General features: G+C 34.8%; 1 protein-coding gene across 1 annotated transcript in view; it reads left to right on the top strand.

Annotated features, from left to right (window-relative positions):
• GRB14 (growth factor receptor bound protein 14) overlaps window positions 1–19,259 on the top strand; it is a 104,502-nt gene that overhangs the window by 27,619 nt on the left and 57,624 nt on the right. The gene's annotated exons all lie outside the window — the stretch shown is intronic.

Raw genomic sequence — 19,259 nt, 5'->3', positions numbered from 1 at the left:
CGAGTGAGCTGAATGGCCAGCCCCATGGAAGAGTATTTTTAACTGCCAATTTCTCTATTTAACTGCTGGGTTTGAGGGGAACTTTCAGTTAACTACACAGAAATTTCTATGCATTATCTCCACTCAGCTTAGTAATAGAACCAAAAATGATTTCATTAGACCAAATAATTTTGCTGTGTTAAACTGCAAAATTGATATAAGATTACAGCCAAATATTGACATGTTATTACACATGTGATTTAGCTGTTTTCAAAATAAATCAAGTGGCAGCTTTGCAAATATGGATTAGAATAGTAGGACCGATGCAATTATATATTTAGGGTACTTTAATAGAAAAACAATGGAGTTAATATTTTCTGTTCATACTATGAAGAATATGATTGTGTCTTGTTTGTGGAATTTTTAAAAGGTGAAAGCGCTCTACAAAGCACTATCAAAGTAGTTTCTGCCATAGGTTCAGATGAAATAATATTGTAGAAAAGGCATGCTTAGTCTTGTAGGATTTATCCAGTATGAGTGTACTATGTGCTGTATATAGAGCACAAACTGAATGTCAATTTATGCTACATTATGATCTAAATAATCTAATAATGGTTTAATAGTAATCGTTTAATAATCTAATAATCCAAATAATGGTTCTGTTGCTTCCCCTCTCCCCTCACAAACTATTGGACTTGCTTTATTTAAGTGTAGCTTAAGGTCATGTGATTTATTTATTTGTTTATTTTGTATCAGAATTGATACATCCAAATAAGTGTGGTCTCATTCAAGGTAGTCACTGGGAGATGACTTTGATTCTTGTGATATTGTTACTGCTCAGTAATTTTGGAACAACTAACTTGTTTTTATAGATTAATAACAATCTTTTAAGCATTCCCATTGGTGACTGAATCTAATTCCTTGAGAGTATCTACTTATGAGAAAGAGTGATTCAGAGCCAATTCTGGGGAATGAATTAGCACTTGAACTGGGCATATATGAAAAAGATAATGAGGCTCTGAGTTTCTTGCATGATTTGTACACCTTGGTATTCTCTAGAAAGAATATAAAAAATTGCTTGTGGAGAGGAATGTCATGGATTGAATGTCTGGTCCCCCCCTCCAAATTCATATGTTAAAGTCTTAACCTCCAGGGTCCGGCCCATGGCTCACTTGGGAGAGTGTGGTGCTAATAACACCAAGGCCATGGGTTTGGATCCCTATATAGGGAGGCCAGTTAGCTCACTTGGGAGAGTGTGGTGCTGACAACACCAAGTCAAGGGTTAAGATTCCCTTACCAGTAATCTTAAAAAAAAAAAAAAAAAACCTTAACCTCCAATGTGGTGCTATTAGGAAGTGGGGCCTTTGGGGGGTAATTAGGTTATGAGGGTGGAGCCCTTATGAATGGGATTAGTGTCCTTATCAATGGGACCCCAGAGACCATATGAAGACAGTGAGAAATCAGATGTCTGCAACTTTGAAGAGGGTTCTGCTAGGACCCAACAATGCTGTTTACCCTGGTTTTGAACTTCCAGCCTCCAGAACTGTAAGAAATATATATATATTTTTAAAACCATCCAGTCTTTATTATGGTACTTTGTTATAGCAGTTGAAACTAATGAAGACAAAAACATTGTTAGAATAAGGATACAGGATATCTAAAACTTTTTCTGTGACATTTTATGTGGAGCTGCAAAGTAGAGCATTTTAACTAGGATAGTATTTTTTCAAAGGATGGAAAGTGTTATGGTAATTTGAATTAAGTACATCCTAGTAGGACAGTTTCCTGAAAGCAAATATACAGTAACTGTAAACCTTTGTAAATAGCAGTTGAATACTAATCTTATGTTTTAACTCCTATAAATTATCTGCAAATGTATACTTTGACTACAGGAGAGAACTCTAGGTACTGTGAGGTGCACATTCAGCATACAAAAAGTGCGATTCTATCTCATCAGTCTTGACTTGTACATGGATTTATAATCATAACTACCATTAAATGAATGTCATCCCAAAGAAATTTTTGGAACAATTTATCTTAATTGAGAATTTTAATAAAGGTGTCTTGGGGCTTTAAACAGAAGCCATCCTTTTCTCAAAATAGCCTTCCCTGTAGCAAGCTGAGTGTTCAGAACTATTGTGTCGATTTTAGAACCATGTTACTTAAAATCACTTACAACTCCTTCCCATTTATGCCAGAAAATAATGGTCTCTCCTTTGTTAATAACTGTCAAGCGGATAAAGGTGGCCAAAAATAAAAATATAGGTTTATTTTAAACAGTTTAGAATTAAGCTCCACATGATGAGATCGACCCAAATAACTTGTGAGACAATCACTTTTGAAGAATTTCACTCATTTGCTGCGTCTATATGTTCTGGTAAATTTGTTAAGTCAGCATCGTTGTTGCATAGTCGCACATCATAAATATTTGAACTTGAGGTAAGAAAAAAATGCACATTCTCTCACAGTTACAGTTAAGAATACTTTTCTCTCTCCACCTACATAGAACTCTATAATGATGTCCACATTTGCTTTCTTGAAGTTTCTGCTGTGACCACTGGCAGAAACAGCATAGCAGACCAGATGGTCTGTTGATTTGAGCAGAGAAATTCTTTTGGCCCTTATTTAACTCAGTAGTTCTACTCAATCTGCTCAGGAGAGTCTAATGAGAGAACAGAAGGATGCTGCTGTGAAGACGAGGTACATTGGCACCAGTTCTGCATTTCTTGCCCACCCTTGTCTGGGTGTCGTCGTTAATTATCTATACAAACCATTAAATGAATCAAAAATGCTTGAAAGCATTTTCCCATGAGGCACAATATTTTAAAGAAATGGCTCAAGGTTGAAATCTTCTTACCTGTAGAGAGTTTTAGAAGAGTGGAAAAACAGATTTCTCTGTTAACAATTGATGAGAAGTTGATCATTCCATTTGGTTTAAGAAATATTTTGATGACCATCATGGTTCTGAGCTGGAAGGATAGGAATGAGTAGGTGGGAAGTCCTGAACAAATGTGAAGGTTCTCTTTGGAACTGGATGTTTATTTCAGAAATTACCATGACAAACATCATCTTTGAAAAGATCCTTTCTCACCTCCTTCTGGTGTTGACTGCAGTGATTCCTCTTCACCCCCTCTTTCATGTGGTGTTTTTTATTTCTGTGAGAAAAGTTTTATGTCTGATGCAGATTTTTTCCCCCCTATTGGTCCTGATATCTAAGATCAAAATTTACTTTGGAAGATAATCCCAGATGCCAGTTTCTGATCTGTAAGGTTAACAGACTCTGAATTGGGGGAAATAAAAATGAGTGAAGATCTTTGCCTTGAATTCTTCATTGGGGTTTAAACTAATTTACTGCTTAACCAATTCCCTCCTTTTCTTTATTGGCTTTAATGTTTGTTAGTCTAATAGTATGAGAGTTGGCAGATATAAGCAGCAGAATATTATTGTGTCAATTCAATGTTAAAGCCAATTTTTATCAAGGCAGTGACTATAGAGACATTGCAGTTAAACAGGTTTGGGGAATACATCAGTCCACTAAACTCAATTTTTAAAATTATTAACGAAAATACAACATTCTGATGCAGAGAAACTGTCTTGGACAGAGTAATTCACCAAAAGTAATGAATGCCCAGTACAGTGTCTGAAACAGAAAGAGTGTTCATAAAGGAGGGGCTCTATTTTTAAGGATGTCTTCACTTGACCCTCACTCTTGTTTAATAATTTGGCTGGGTATAGAATTCTATGTTCAAAATAATTTTTACACTCAGAACTTTGAAGATGTTAATCCATTGTCATCCAGCATCCAGTTTTTCAGGTAAAACACTTATTGCCAATTTGATTCCTGTTTATTTGAAAGTAGATCTTTTTGTTTTGATTTGTTTATTGGTTTTTAATCTTTTCTCTGGAAGCTTTGCAGTTTTTTTCCTTGTTGTTGGTATTATGATGTTTTGCTAAAATGTGTTAAAATTGTCATTAAAAAAAAAGCAACAAACTATTCCTTCTCTGTATTTGGTAGGCTCATTTAATCTCTTACCTGCAGTCTTTTATTCAGCTAAGAGAACATTATGTGTTTCATTATTTTCTCTCTTCTATTTTCCCCTTCTGGGTCCAAATTTTGCCAAGCATTATGTCAGCTTTGTGGTTTTGAGCAAGTTAACCTCTAACATCTTTGATCATCAGTTGCAATATTATAAAGTGGAAATTATAATCCCCAGGAGGTCAGTGCCCAATATGGTAATTATTCTTTCTCCTTCAGATGCCTTGCTTCTCTAAGCTTATCGTTTTGATCAAGGCACTTGAATCTAAATATAGATATCTGGCTTTTAAAGTGATGTCTAGGCTGTTTTTAGCATGAAGGTTATTGGATATGACTCTGGTCTTCCTCAAAGTAGCACTGGCTCATTTCTGAGAGTTTCTTTGGACACTGTAGCCAATATATGGCAAATTCAGAGGTCAGCACATAGAAAAGGGTCAAAGTATATGTGGAAATGGGAGATAGATTGTTAAATAACAGGGTGACTCTTAGAGTTTGCTTTAAGGTAGAAGTCTGTAAAAGAAAACAGTAGGTAGGGTTCATCTGATGAATGGCTGCCAGATTAATCTTCTCAGAAGAACAGCTCTAGTCAGGTCACACTTCTTAAAACATTCATTGGATCCCCATTGCTTACACAATTAACATCAAATTCCTCAGCTTAACTTTCATGTTGTCCAACAGATTGGCACCAGTGAAACTTTTCAGTCTTGTATCTCACTATTCTCTACGTGTTCCTTCAGTTTAATCCGAATATATTACTCTGTGTTTCTCAGATCTATCCCTTGCTGTTCCCTCGACTGGAAATCTCCCTGCTTCCCATTTATACCATTCTTGCTTTTAAGGTCCAGTTCCATGTCCTTTTCCTTTACAGAGCCTTCACCAATCGCTGTATCTTCATGTTCTCTTTCTCTGTATGCCCCAAAACGCACGATTTGTACATCTCTTCTAGCACCTAACATACTGTATGGAAATGTCTTTAGGTAGGGGCTATGTCATACTGTATTAGTCCGTTTCTTTTGCATATAGCAGAATACCTGAAACTGGGAAATTTGTAATGAAACAATATTTATTGCCTACAGTTTCAGAGTCTGGGATGTCTAAAGGCCAGGGAACACATCTGGTGAGAGCCTTGTAGGTAGGTAGTGTCTTTTCATAACAAAGCAGGGTATCACATAGCAGATGGCAGAAGCAAAGAGAGAGCTAACTCCTCATTCCTTCTCTGTTTAAAGCCCTCAGAACCATGCCCATTACCACCATTTAAACCATCAATGGATTAATCCATTTACTTGGGCATGGTCCTCACAATCTAACCACCTCTTCGAGTCCCCACCTTTCAATTACCATAATAGGATTTCCCACCTTCTTAACACTGTTACAGTGGGGGTTAAATTTCTAACACATGGACTTGGAGGGACACAATTCAATCCACAGCACATACTCATGTGTGATCTACTAAGGTCTAATAGTACCTCAAGTGTAACCTGTGCTCAGTAAATATGGTTGAATGGATAAGTGAATGGATGCATTGCATTCATGCTGTATTGTAATGTTTTACATCAAACAAAGTACATTTGGACTTGGCTTTATTTTGTTATTTTTTAATAGAGCTACCTGGTGTCCAAAATTATGCTTTATTGACTATCTTGACTTCAAAGATTTTTATATGATCTATATGATCACTTTATTCTTTCCAGCTTTATTGAGGTATAATTGGCAAATAAAAATTGTGTATATTTAAGGAGTACAACATATTTTGATATGTATACATTGTGACATGATTACCACAATTGAGCTAATCCTGTCACCTCACATTGTTACCATTGTGGGTGTGGCAAGAAATGTTAGGATCTATTTTTTTTTAGCAGATTTCAAGTATTGATTTTTATGAATAGCCATAAGCACTTGCTAATGACACAGAATACTGTCAGATATTTGGGAAATAGTTATTCAGCTTTCAGTCCTTTTCCTGTCCAGAGTTAATATGAAGAAGATGAAAATCAAATATAATGCTTCTTGTGACTGAAAATATTGTGAATCTTAATGACATTTCTTTCTAACCCTAACCCTAACCCTAATAACTTGTTTTGCCCTTGGAAATAGTTTGAAAATGAGCTAACTTATTTCTTGGAATCAACAGTAATAAATCTGCTCAGAGTTGAGATTTGTTTCAAAATGCATTCTCTCTTCTACTCCTTTTCCATGGGTGAAACTGAAGTACTGAAAGATCCAATCTTTAAGTTGCATTATTCCTTGTAAGGGTGTGTGTAATGTTTAGAAGGGCACTACCAGTTTCTTGACGGATATGAAGAAGAGTAGGGCAAGACTTTGCATGGAGGTTTGTAATGAGTGGTTATAATATTTGGGAGAAGATCATCCAAAACACTGTGTCTTAGTCAGGAGGATGATATTGATTTGTGGCAAGTCAACATAGTCCTTTGTAATTTTGCAATAATGATGCTATTTAAGAAAACAGTACTAAACCCTCCTGAAAAGGATTTTTAAATTCTAGGGATGTTTTCCTAGTCATCCTTCTGGTAAATATACAAATATTTTAGTTTCTTTTAGGAAATGAGTATGTTTTAAAGTTCGTACTAATGACTTTTTCCCCTTGTAAATGGAGAAACACTTAAAGACTATTTTGTATAAAAATTTCATTTTGCAGGTAAGGAAAGAACCCTGAGAATTAGTAGAGGACTTGGGATTAAAACTCAGGTCTTCCAACATAATACTAAAAAATTTAACAACAACAATAAAAATGATAGTAGCAAGTTACATATATATTATATAATATATTACATATATTGTTTTTATGTACACTATTAGTATAAGGAAATTGAGGCATTGAGAAGTTAAATAGTTTGCTCAACATCACACGTCATTAAGTGTTAGAGGTGGAATTCAAATACAGGTCATCTAATTTTAGAGTCTCTCAGTGTAACCCAGAGATGTGGTAGTCTGTGGTTTCATTCCTTTAATGAAGCTTTTGAGTGCATGTAAGTTCTCTAAGAAAATAAGGATTAGTTTTAAGCTCGACATCACCAGCTTAGCATTAGAGAGGTTTTCATAACTGTTATTTCATCTCCTTGCAGAGGATATCTATGTCACAATTCATAAAGACGGAATAAAACTATGTTATTATTGGGCTGAATAAAAATTCTTATTTAAAATGAAAATACGATGCAAATTGAAATTGGGTTAAACTGTAGTCTATAAATTGAATTAAATGTAATCCATTCTAAATTCCGGGTATTAATATAGAATTTGATTATAATGCCTAAGTGCATGTGAGGTCACCTCATCACGTCAAGACGACAAAATAAGTGAATTTTCAGCACCAGTAAAGAAGGAAACTCCCACAAATAGGAAAAGTTCCATTTCATCGAACTTTTCCAGAATGTCTATGAAAAAATTATGTAAATTTTGATGTAGGAATGAGTATATTTTACAATTTCAGGTTATTTATTATATATCTTTTTACTAATTGTCGCATCTGTTTTTTTTTTAATTTTTCCTTTCTTCTTTTGTAGTAATCAAATATCTTACAATTATTTAAATATTTTGCTATATTAGCTTGTGGTTGTACAATATTGTACTATTCTTTTGTTGGTTACTCTAGATATGGTAACATGAATTCTTGACTCATTGAAGTGGTATTGTTGCCACTAGTGAATTCTATTCCCCTTCCACACTTTATTGTCAGGTATTTTAATTCTACATCCATTTTAAACATCATAAGGCATTAATATATCCATTCAAAATTCATTTTGAATTACTGATATATTTACCTTTTCCTTTGCTGTTTTGTTCATTCTCTCTCTCTCTCTATTTTTTTCTTTACCTGGGAACAGTTTCCATCTGCCTGAATTCCCTTTAATTTTTATTTTAGTTCTATTCTGCTAGTGACAAATTATCTCTGGTATTCTTTGTCTGGAAATGTCTTTGTTATGCTTTCATTTGATGGGTATTTTCACTGGTTATAAAATTCTAGGTTGACATTATTTTGTATTAGCATTTTATAGATTTTTAAAATTGCTGACTTCTGTTATTTCTGTTAAAAAAATGAGCGGTCAGTTATCTGATTGGTTTTTCAAAGATATTCTCCCCTTTCAGGTTGCTTCTAAGATTTTCTCATTGTCTTTGGTTGAGGCTAGTTATGGTTTTCTTTATATTTACCTGCTTGACCTGCTTGACCTGCTTTGTGCTTCTTAATTCTTTGAGTTGGTGGCTTTCCTTAGTTTTGGAGTGTCTTGGCCATATGAAGAAAGATTTTAAAGTATTGTTTTTATTCCAGTTCTTTTTCTCCTGCCCTTTTGATCTTTTCTTCTTGTCCCGTATATACCTTGTGCTCTTTTTTTGCTCTTCTTATATCAGTCTGAATGTTTTTACTGAGATATTCCAATTCTCTGATCTTCTCTTTGACTGTATCCAGTCTGCCATTAAGGCCATATTTTGAATTTTTAAATTTCATTATTTTACTTTTCAGTTCTAAAATATCCATTTCATTCATTTTTATACACTTAATTTCTTTTGTGAATTTTGTTATCTATTTTCTTGAACACATTAATTGCAACTATTATGAAGTCTATATCTGATAACTCCAATATCTTGGTCTTTTTCTATGGTCTATTTCCCCCTACCCTGTTTCTTTGTTTGCCAGTTGATCTTATATCAAATGCTGGATCTTGTGTGTTAAAAACTGAAGAAGCTGTAGATCAAAGCCATCTTTCTTCTGACAATATTCTCTCTATTTTCTGATTGGATGGATTAACTCAATCCATTTGTAAGAGTAGCTCAGATGATGAAAGATGACTGCTACAAGAAAAAATAGTGGGTGGTATACTTTTATGACATAAGATTTAAATTTAGGTAAATTTAATGAGGAGGAAGGAAGATCTGTCTTAAAAATAGAAATGAAGGACAAGAAGGACCTCTCTCCCACCTCTGGATGCGGGAGAGAATATAATCATGATGTAAGAGGGCCATAGAGAAAACAGTGATATTCTGTGATAATTAGGATTTGGTTAGAATGAAGGGAAAGTTGAGAGAAGAGGATGAATCTTGTGGGATTTTGTTCATGATTAACTGTGATTCAGAGGCATGGTAAAAGGATTTCAGTAGTTGGGGACGTGTGGATGATGAGGTAAGACAAGGTGATGGACTGCTCTTCAGCAGAATCTGGAACCTGAGGATGGATGACCTGGGAGTTCTGGGCTTGTCGTGACTAACATAAATAGGGAGGAGAAGAGCAAAAAGAGATTTGTCTTGAGAGACTTGAGAGGATAGTCACGGTGGAACAGTAAAGAGGGAGAATCTTTGTACCAGCACACAAAGTTCTATATTCTCCTCTCAGCTATTTCAGTGACAGTGTGGAGGCCAGGGGAGCTGTGTGGCTGTGGAGACCTGCAGGTTCCACTTTATTTGTACAGTGAACTATAAGAGATGAAAATGAATGGATTGATTTGGGAGATACTTAGGAAGTAAAATTAGCAAGACTTGATAGAATGGATATGATATGGTGTGTGAACAATGGGACATGTCAAGAATGACTCCCAGATTTCTGGCTTATGTACCTGGATAGATGGTGGGGCCATTCACTGATCTAGAGACACTGGCAGAGGTCTAGGTTGAGTGGCAGATGTTGACACCATGAGTTTGCTTTGAATTTTTTGAGTTTGAAGTGCATTTGAGTCCTCCAATGAGGATATCAAATAGCCAATTAAATATATAAGTCTGTTGATTCAGAGAGATATCTGGGCAGGAGATAGAAACTTGTATCTGCCTGTAAGGTGGTAATTGAAGTCTTGGGCCAAAGGAAAGTAAACAGAGAGGCTAGGCAAGAATATCATAAATGAAGAATGAAGGCTCATTTTCCTCAGCTTCAAGGAGCTCATTGGTGAGAGGATTGGATTAAGACCATTATAGTATTTTGAGGAGTTTGTTGGTAAAAGAGAGAAAAGAGAAAGATTTTAGCTGGAGGGAAATTTTATCTTTTGTTTTTATATTGAGGGGCTTGATTATGCTTAAAAGCCAGTTAGTGGAATCTGGTTGAGAAAAGGTTAAATATCCAGAAGAGATAAGAGGTAAAGTAAGACTTTTAAGAAGCTGGGAAAGAAAAGGAGATATATTGGTTTCCTATTGCTAATGTAACAAATTACAAAAAATTTATTAGCTTAAAACAACATATATTTATTATCTTACAGTTTTGGAGGTCAGACATTTGAAATCACTTCACTGGGCTAAAACCAATGTGTCAACAGGGCTTCATTCATTCTGGTGGCTTTGGATGGGAGTGGCCGGGGTTCATTCCTTTTATTTCCCGCGTGTCTAGAGGCTGCTTGCATTTCTTGGCTCTCAGTTCGGAGTCACTTTGATTTCTGCATCCATTTTTACTGCCCCTTGTCCCCTCCATACTCTTTGGCACATTGCTTTCTCTGATGCTCTTCTTTCTCCCTCTTTTAAAGGCCCTTGTGGTTACATTGGGACTACTTGAATGATTCAGGATAATCTTCCCTTATCAAGACCCTTAACTCAATCACATATACAGAGTCCCTTTACCATGTGAAATAATATATTCACAGCTTCCCAGTATTAGGACTTGGACATTGGGCGTGGTGATGGGGGGTATGGAGGAGATGGGATTATTCAGCCTGTGACAAGGACCAAGCACAGTTGAAGAGATAGGTCCTAGAGGAAAGAAGGGAAAATTTTCTAATTTAACTGGAAGGAAGGAAAGTGGAACATGTGCAAAATATTGGTTGTTTGTATGTCTGGTAGTGGAAATATAATGTCTTTCCTGTTTACTTTTTAAAAATAGAGTTTGTTTCACTTGCTTGAGGGAAGAGGCACAGGTTGGAGATCCACAGAAGAAAATACCATCCTTTCAACTAGAGCACTCTTTCATTTAGCTAACAGAAAAGCCTGCTATGTGCCAGGAACCCAGTAAGTACAGGGATACAAAGATATCCAGCCCTGGATGATTACTGCTGTTCTGTCACTGGAGGTTTTCAAGGCATGTTGAACGACCATATGACCAAAGAAGTTTAGAAATCATTCCTGGGTAGTGAGTTATGCAGCATGACCTCACAGACAATTCCAGTGTTTGCCGGTTGTATAAGTAATGCATACTTCCTAAATACAATATATTTTAAAGACATGAGTAATATATCATAGAATGTATTATGTGCCAATAGCAGAGATAATTGCTTAGGAGTAAGGAATAAAGAGTTCTTAAGCAGTCATTGTGAACATTTGAACAGTCAGAGCACATGGCACTCTATTTTTATTAAATATTTGCCCTTTAACTTGGGTAAACTTATAACTTTCTAAACTTCAATTTTTCCTCAAATAGTAAATAAATTGCAAAAACCATAAAAATGAAAATAGATACACTTCATGATCACCTCTCCCCTCAATCTTACTTTCCTCCTGAGAGCTAAAGATTGCTAAAAATTTGGCATGGCTTCTTCTAGGTCTTTTTCTACAGGCTTACCTACACTAAAGTGTATATATAAAAGTACAGGATGTTTTGTTTTTACACAAGTGGGGTCACACTAAATATTCTATAATTTTTTTTTTAATATAACTGTGTTTTGGCAATGTGCATTTCTCTTATTAGTAGTGAGAATGAATATATTTTCAAGTGTATATGTCCAGTAGTGTATTGTGTGTGTGTATGAATTGTTTGTTCATAACTATTCTTTTTCCTTTTGTGATGTTCTTTTTCATGTTAATTTTTAGGAACACTTTATGTATTCTAATTATTAGTCCTCTCTTAAATATGTTACTTATATACTTTCAAAATCTGTGCATTGAATTTGAACTTTAATTATGGAGCCTCTTTTATACTATAAACATTAAAAAATATTTATGAGTTAAAATTTTTGATTTTTTTTAATGGCTTTTTGATCTCACTTAGAAAAGCTTTCTTACCACAAGATTATTGAAGCATTTCTGAGTTAGTTCTTCTAACATGTTTATAAATTTGGTCATTTTTGGAAATTTCTGTTTAGTTTTCTAAAAAGAAATAAATTTTGAAGTCTATTTTAGTGTATGGCGTTAGGTAAAAAATCCATATCTTTTGTTTATTCAAATAAGTATCATCAACTTTTCTGAATATCTTATCCTTTCTCTATTGATTTTCAGTACCAACATTTTTATGTCTGTATCCATATCTGTCTATCTATACACACCCACACACCACATTTGTATACACACACACATATATACATGGTCCTGTCAGTACTTTTGTAAAAAATAGGTGACAGTAGTTTTATTCTATATTAGGTACATCAGATGTGGAAAGACCCTTTTCACTGATCTTGTTAGTCTAACTTTCTTGGCTATAATTGCTGATTTTACTTTGAAACAGTTTGAATGGCATTGAAATTATCTATTCCTTAAAGCTTATATAGAATGTCTTTGTAAATTAAACTATCTGGGACTGGACCACTTTTTTTGGAAGTAACTCTGACAACTTTTTCTCTTTCTTCTGTGGTAATTAGTATCATTGAATTTTCTGCTTTTTGGAGTCAGTTTAAGTGTAAATTATATTGTCCCAGAGAATTATTCATTTTGTCAGTTTTTATTTGCATGAAATTGGGAATAGTAGTTTCTTATGATTCTTTTAATTTCTTCTTCCTTTTTCTGGTATTATTTATTATTTTGTATATTGGTATTTTCTTCATTTCGTTTCCCTAAATTTGTTTCACTATTTATCTATTTTATTGTTTTCTCCAAACAACAGATCTAGGACTTATTTATTAGATTTTTAATTTTAGCTATTTTCAAGTTTTACTTTCTTTTTGTTTTAATTGAGACATGATTGATTATATATATTTGTGAGGTACAGAATTGAATGCCAATGCCTGTGTACAATGTGTGATGGTCAAATCAGGATAATTAGCTTATTCATCATTACAAAATGTAATCATTCTTTATGTCCATTAACCAATTTTTTCTACCCTCCCCACCTTTCCCATCTCTAGTAACCACAGTTCTGTTCTCTCTCAAGTTTTAATTTCTAATTTAATCTTTACTAGCTTCTTCCTTCTGCTTTCCTCAAGTTTAATTTAATGATATTTTTTTCAATTTGGGGATGTTAATACATTTATTTTCATTCTTTTTTAATGGATATATGTAAGGCTATGAGTTATAGTCTGATAACTGTTTTAGCAGTATGGGATATGGTACACTTGTATAGCATTTTCATTATATTTATTATTGGGTGTAATTTTATGTGTTTTTGTCAGTCTAATCCCAATGACTTTCTAGCTTATAGAAATTCTTTTAATTTATGGTCTACTGAAAGTACCTTTCTTATCCAAGCCCAGTAAAAAGAAGAAAAGATAATTTCTTTTTTTAGCAAGGAAATTATTTCTTCTCCTCCTTCTTCTCTTTCTTCTTGACATTTTATGTTTTGGGGGCCATGAAGAAAGACAGGCACTTGTTTGGTCTGTTCATTTGATCTAATCGCTCTAAAATTTCAGACTGTTTTTCTTAAGAACAATCTTAAAGTATATAAAATTTGAATATTATGTAGACAAGACCTTTATATTTTTCTGGCCTGTACTTTTATTAATTATAATTCATGTTGTAGGTTCGCATACAGTAAAAAAAAAAAAATGACTTTTATATGTATCTGGCCACTTATCCTGCTGTTTCTACCTCCCGAACATCTCTGAAATCTTACTACCTTCCTAACCTGGTAATTTCCATTTCTCTCTTAGACTCCTTTACACGTTCCTAAAGGTTTTTCTTGCTTCTATTCAGCACTTCTAAAAACAACATAGTTCACAGTGAAATGAAATTCATATCAAATATGCTACTCTCGAGGATGGACTCACACTTCTCAGCGTGATGTAGAATAACCGCTCTCATCTGGCCCCTCCCTCCATGTTTTTCTAGACTCATCTTTGTATATATGTTTGATTGTTTATTTTAAATCTGGTATTATCTTTGTTCTGGAATCCTTTGTCCATTTGGGGGATTTGTCTAATATCTCAGGATGAAGTTAAGCTCTTTTTCTTTTCCAGTTCCAGCATTTTATTTTTTGTCAGTTATAGAACTTAACACATTGTTGTCAGTATTTTTTAAGTGTCCATCTGCCCTCTTCTAGACAGTGGTTCTTTGGTAGGCAGGGATAATGTTCCTAGAAAACAACTTCAGGTATGCGATAGGCACATTTAAAAATATTTTAATGAACTGCGCATTGGTAATATTTGTCATCACTAGGGCCTAAAGTCATTCAGTAATTTTTTTGAAAAAAATACATTTCCTACTAGAGTTTAAATTGTTGAGAAGTCCTAGACATTCCTGATAGAAGGAAATAACTGTCAGAGAGAAGGGGGAAAGTAAGATGGTGGGTCAGATCAGGCTCAGCATCAAGTGTGAAGACTGGCGCCAGGTCATGTCATATATTTAAGGAAGTGAAAGGTCTTAATAGAGTAAGAAGAGCTGGTAGAACTAATTCCGAGTTTATGTCTCAAGATCTAGATTTTATATTCACTGCTATAAGAATCTATTTTAAGATTTTTTCTGAAACTGGTTTGAATCAGGACAGCACTTAGACTTAGTGTTTACACCAGTGACCAGTAATGGAACTATGTCAGATAGTGAAAGAACAGCCAATGTTCCTGTAAAGAAGACTGTGTGCTTTTGTTCTGAATAAATCATAAGGCTCACAATTGTTAAGATGAGAAAGGAGGCTTGTCCGCTATGTAACCGGAGTGACTAGTCTTTCCACATTGATTGTACGTGAGCATAATGCCTACTGTGTACGGAGAGCACACTGCTAGGTATTCTGGGGGAAGCAGAGGAAATAAGAGCCCGGGTCCCACCCATAAGGATTTTATTTTAATTGGGCAGAAACTAGGCCCTTTGGAAGGATTTATATTATCAAAGCAAAGCATTATTAAGTACAGGGCAAAATGTGAAAAAATGGAAAAGTTTAAGCCCTAAAAAAAACTACGAAACGACGAATGATATCATTTAGATGGAGGGATGACTTCCTGGTGGAGTGAATTTTGATCTGGGTCTTGGATGGAGTTGATGAACCTGAATAGCCAATGGACTACCCCAACTGGGCAGCACAATAGCAGAATGTACAGGGGAAGCTGGAAGGACAGAGCAAGTTGTGTTTTGGGTAAGGCAAGAGATGAGTTGGCTTAAAATGTGTTGTAAGAATCAGGAATCTAGAAGCATTCTTCTACCTTACAAGTGTTTTTTTTTTTTTTTCTGTATAAAGCCTCTGGGTAGACAGTGTGACAATCAGAGAGAAGTTAGACAGCCTGTACCCTCAAGGAGCCTGTATTCTAAATGATATAAAGTACACACACGTAGGAGACAGTAGATGAAGTCTGAATAAACCATGTATGACGAAGAGTGAAGTGGTAGTATAGAAAGGACAGATATGGTGTGAATCTGTAAAATGGTGTTAAATACTACCCGACTTTGCAGGATTGTTAGAATAAAATGCAATAATATATGTAAAGGTCTAACACTGAAAAGGCAATTGACATGCATTTGTTTTCTCTCCTTCCCTCTCTACCTCTCAGTTCTAAAATAACTTGTGCTATAAAAAGGAGAGATCCTTAAAGGACGCATGAAAAATGAAACTTTCAGAAGAGGTGTGACTTGATTTGGGCTTTGAAAGATATGTGGGACTTAGTGAACTAGTGAACATTGTGAACAGAGGTGATAATAGAGAAAAATGTTTTTGGAAGCTTCAGGAAGTGTTTGTTGAAGTTGAGTGGGAGAAGAGGTTTTAATAGTGGGCTTGGAAACCTAGAGGTTGACTGGTACTTATGGAGCATTCTTCTTCTGCCCAGATCCCACATTCTACACTAACTACTTTGACTAATTATTTACTTGTTGCCATGCATCAGCTTCTTTGGTAAACAGGAATCAGAAGCTAACTTTGAATTCCCCTTAGCAAACAGCATGGCACTTTACACATAGTAAGGCCCTCAGTACATATTTATTAAGAGAGTTAAGGAAACACACAGATGCTTAGGTACATCAGAAACAAGGGCTGTACGAAGATGACATTCCGTGTAATGTTATATGAAATTATGTAGTACAGTGTGGGAACAAGTATTGTGGAATAGAACAGCGGAGTGCCTTGGAGAGGGCCAGATGGGTTTTCTCCCTGGCTTATTGGCTAAAGGACTTTGTGAACTTGGTTAAGTTCTTTTGCAGTATGTGCTTGTATCTGAGATCATTTCTTAGTTGGTTACTCTTCTGGCCTTAGTTTCCTCATCTATTGAAGAGCTAGTGCCTACCTCATAGAGTTGTGAGGGTTAAATGAAAACCATTCCAGGGCCTTGCACATATGGAGTACTCACATAGATATTATTAATAATCATCATAATAGTTATTTTTGTTATTCTTAATTAAAATGTTGATATGCATATATTTTGAATGACAAAGTTTACTCTTGTTATACCAAAATATTGAGCAAAAATCTAAATAATGTATAGTACTATTCTATAATACTTCATTGTTGACTTGTTGTATTAAAAAAAAAAAACCTGTTACGTTAAAGTTACATTTTTGAAGATATAATACCTGCCTAAGGAGAATGCATCTTAGGCCCAATTCTCTGCAGTAGGAGTTTGAGGTTTTTCAGCATCTGCCTTGGGGTCTTCCAAGCTTGATTATACAAGCTTTATTTCCTTGATCCTCACAGCAATTCTGAAAGTGTTGGTCATAGTTTTTCATTCCCATTTTGCAGCTGAAGAAATTAAGGCTCAGGTGACAAGATTAGGGAGTGGCAAAGTCATTTATAATTAATAATGATAAAAAAGGATAGGCTAAAATTAAATTTTGAGTCGATGTCTAAAATAGCTAGGAAGTAGGATAAAGCACGGTCAATATGAACACCTGAAAAGGATTACTGAGGAGTGAGACTCCACCTGTTTGAAGTGTGCATACTGTTTCATTAGTCTTTCAGTCTGTTGAGGATGAGAAATATATGTGTTTCATTTTTCAGAGACAGTTAACTTTTTTGGTAATATAGAGTCACAAATTGCCAAATTTTGCTCTTCATGCTTTTCACTGAAAATTTAGGAACTTCAATTTTCAAGTGTTTCAAAGAGATGACCTATTACAGTTCAGAAGTTGATTGTCTGTCAGCTGTTTTTTAAGCCCTATAAGGGCAGGTTTATTGCTATATTGCACTATAATAAATTCAGTACCTGGGCATTGTTTTGACTTGAAGTGTTCACTTCAGTGTTTAACAGACTCTGTAGTGTGATATAAAAAGAGCATTTCTAACTTCCCAGTTACCTAGACTTCAAACCTTGGTGTCAACTTTGAGACCTTCACTCTATATCCACATCAGTTTTCCAGTTCTGCATATTTTTTCCCCCTAACCAACTGTGCAAAGCAAATGTCATTTGTTCCTTGAAGACTGCCCTGATCTTACCCCTAATATGTAGATTTCTTTTACCTTAGTAATCACTATTAGTGAGTAATCACCCACTACTGAGTGTGACTTTTTTAATTTAAAAACTAATATCGTTAATCCACTGTGGGACAGTGACTCTATCTTATTCAGTAGTATATTCCTACTGCCTAACACAGTGTTTTGCACATAGTTGGTTCTTTGCTTAATGATTTAGTGAAATGAATTGCTTTGAATATGGTGGAATCCCAATAAGATGTTTGAGACCAGAGATAACACTTTGCGATATTCGAAGACTAAGCTAAGACAGAAAAAGCCAAATATTATGGATAATATTCCTGAAATTGTGTAGTCAACATGTGCTTTGTTATGGTTGGCTTTTGGTTCAAGGTTAGACCAGAATATTTTACTTTCACAAAAGGTGACCACCTCCCCCATCTCTGCCTGTGTTAATAGATGTTTGTTAGTAGATTTCTTTTAAGTGACCGCGATAAACCTAACTGGATAAGGATTAAATTGAATGCCCCCAAACTAGATCTCTCTGTGATGTTTTATATTAAATACATCCCCCTCCCCCCAACTACCATTCTGAGGGATCGTAGGTTTTGAAATTCAAAGTAGGAAACCCTGTGGTTGTAGTGTGTCTTTTTCTTTTGAAGAATATGAGCTGACCATGCAGATAAAACACACTCACGTGTAAAGCAGTAAAGCAAACCCTGCCTACTAGGAGTCCAGATAATGAAATGGAAGGTTTGTGTCTGGGTTGCCGAGAATCTTCTATTTTGCCTAGTTATTACAACAGTCACGTCGTAATCTAGGAATTATGAGCAGTTCCTCTTCTGCTGAAGGTCATTCAGTGGGTCACAGCTGAAGAGCACTGAGCAGGATCAGTAAAGCTTGTCAAGGTGTCTGTCCAGAAGGGATTTTACAACTGTAAAAACTCAGACTGGTTTTAACGTTGCAATACTTTTTGTCATTTTTAAGTGTTTCTTTCAATCTTTATTTAGATTTTATTAAAAATTTTCTTGTTAGTGATCAATATTTTCAGTTGTGAACCTCCTCAACTCCCTCAAATATTGAAAGATTTTAGTTATTATAAGAAAAAATGGTTATTAAGATTTTGAGGTAACTTAGAGCAGAGGCTATTTTTTAAATGTTTTTAATTGAATGAAATGTACTAAATTACACAGATCTGTGTTTTTTAAAAGCATAAGCGTTTGAGATTTGTGTATTGTAATTTAATGCTCTCTTTATATTTAACATTATTAGTTAGGTTAATTGTTAAGGTAATATTTAACAGGTAATATTTAACAGTGTGTAACCTTAAAGGCAGCTGAAAGGTGCATAATACAAAAATTTTACTTGTTTAGGAGATGAAATGGATCAATTTATATTAAAAATCTTTTATTGTAATATATAAATTAACACTTTGGACCAATTCTAACTTCAGGATTATTTTTTGTGCCTCATGTAATATGTTCCAACCAACCCATTCATCAATTTTATGAATAGCAGAAGTAAATTAGCTCATTTACATATTTGCATACTTTAAATAGACCAATGTAAACAGTTTCTTATCTGCCATATGTCGAAATGCTTTAGTAAAGACATAACTGCCTAGTCAACAAAGATGGCATTGAATTGCACTGTTTTGGCAAGAAAAGTTAAGTGAACTAGATGCCTGTTAATCTGGTTCTTTAAATATCATAAACAAAAGTATCAGAATGTGTTTCCAAGGACAAAGGCAGAGTTTTCTGGGCTTTGATTGGTTGCTGCGTTGTCCTGTCCCACAGCCATCCTTAATTGGCTTTGGGTAGATTGGAATCAAATAAGCAGGGTGACATT

Source organism: Cynocephalus volans, chromosome 1 (assembly GCF_027409185.1).
Source record: "Cynocephalus volans isolate mCynVol1 chromosome 1, mCynVol1.pri, whole genome shotgun sequence".
Lineage (NCBI taxonomy): Eukaryota > Metazoa > Chordata > Mammalia > Dermoptera > Cynocephalidae > Cynocephalus > Cynocephalus volans.
This window is presented reverse-complemented; position numbering and strand designations above follow the sequence as displayed.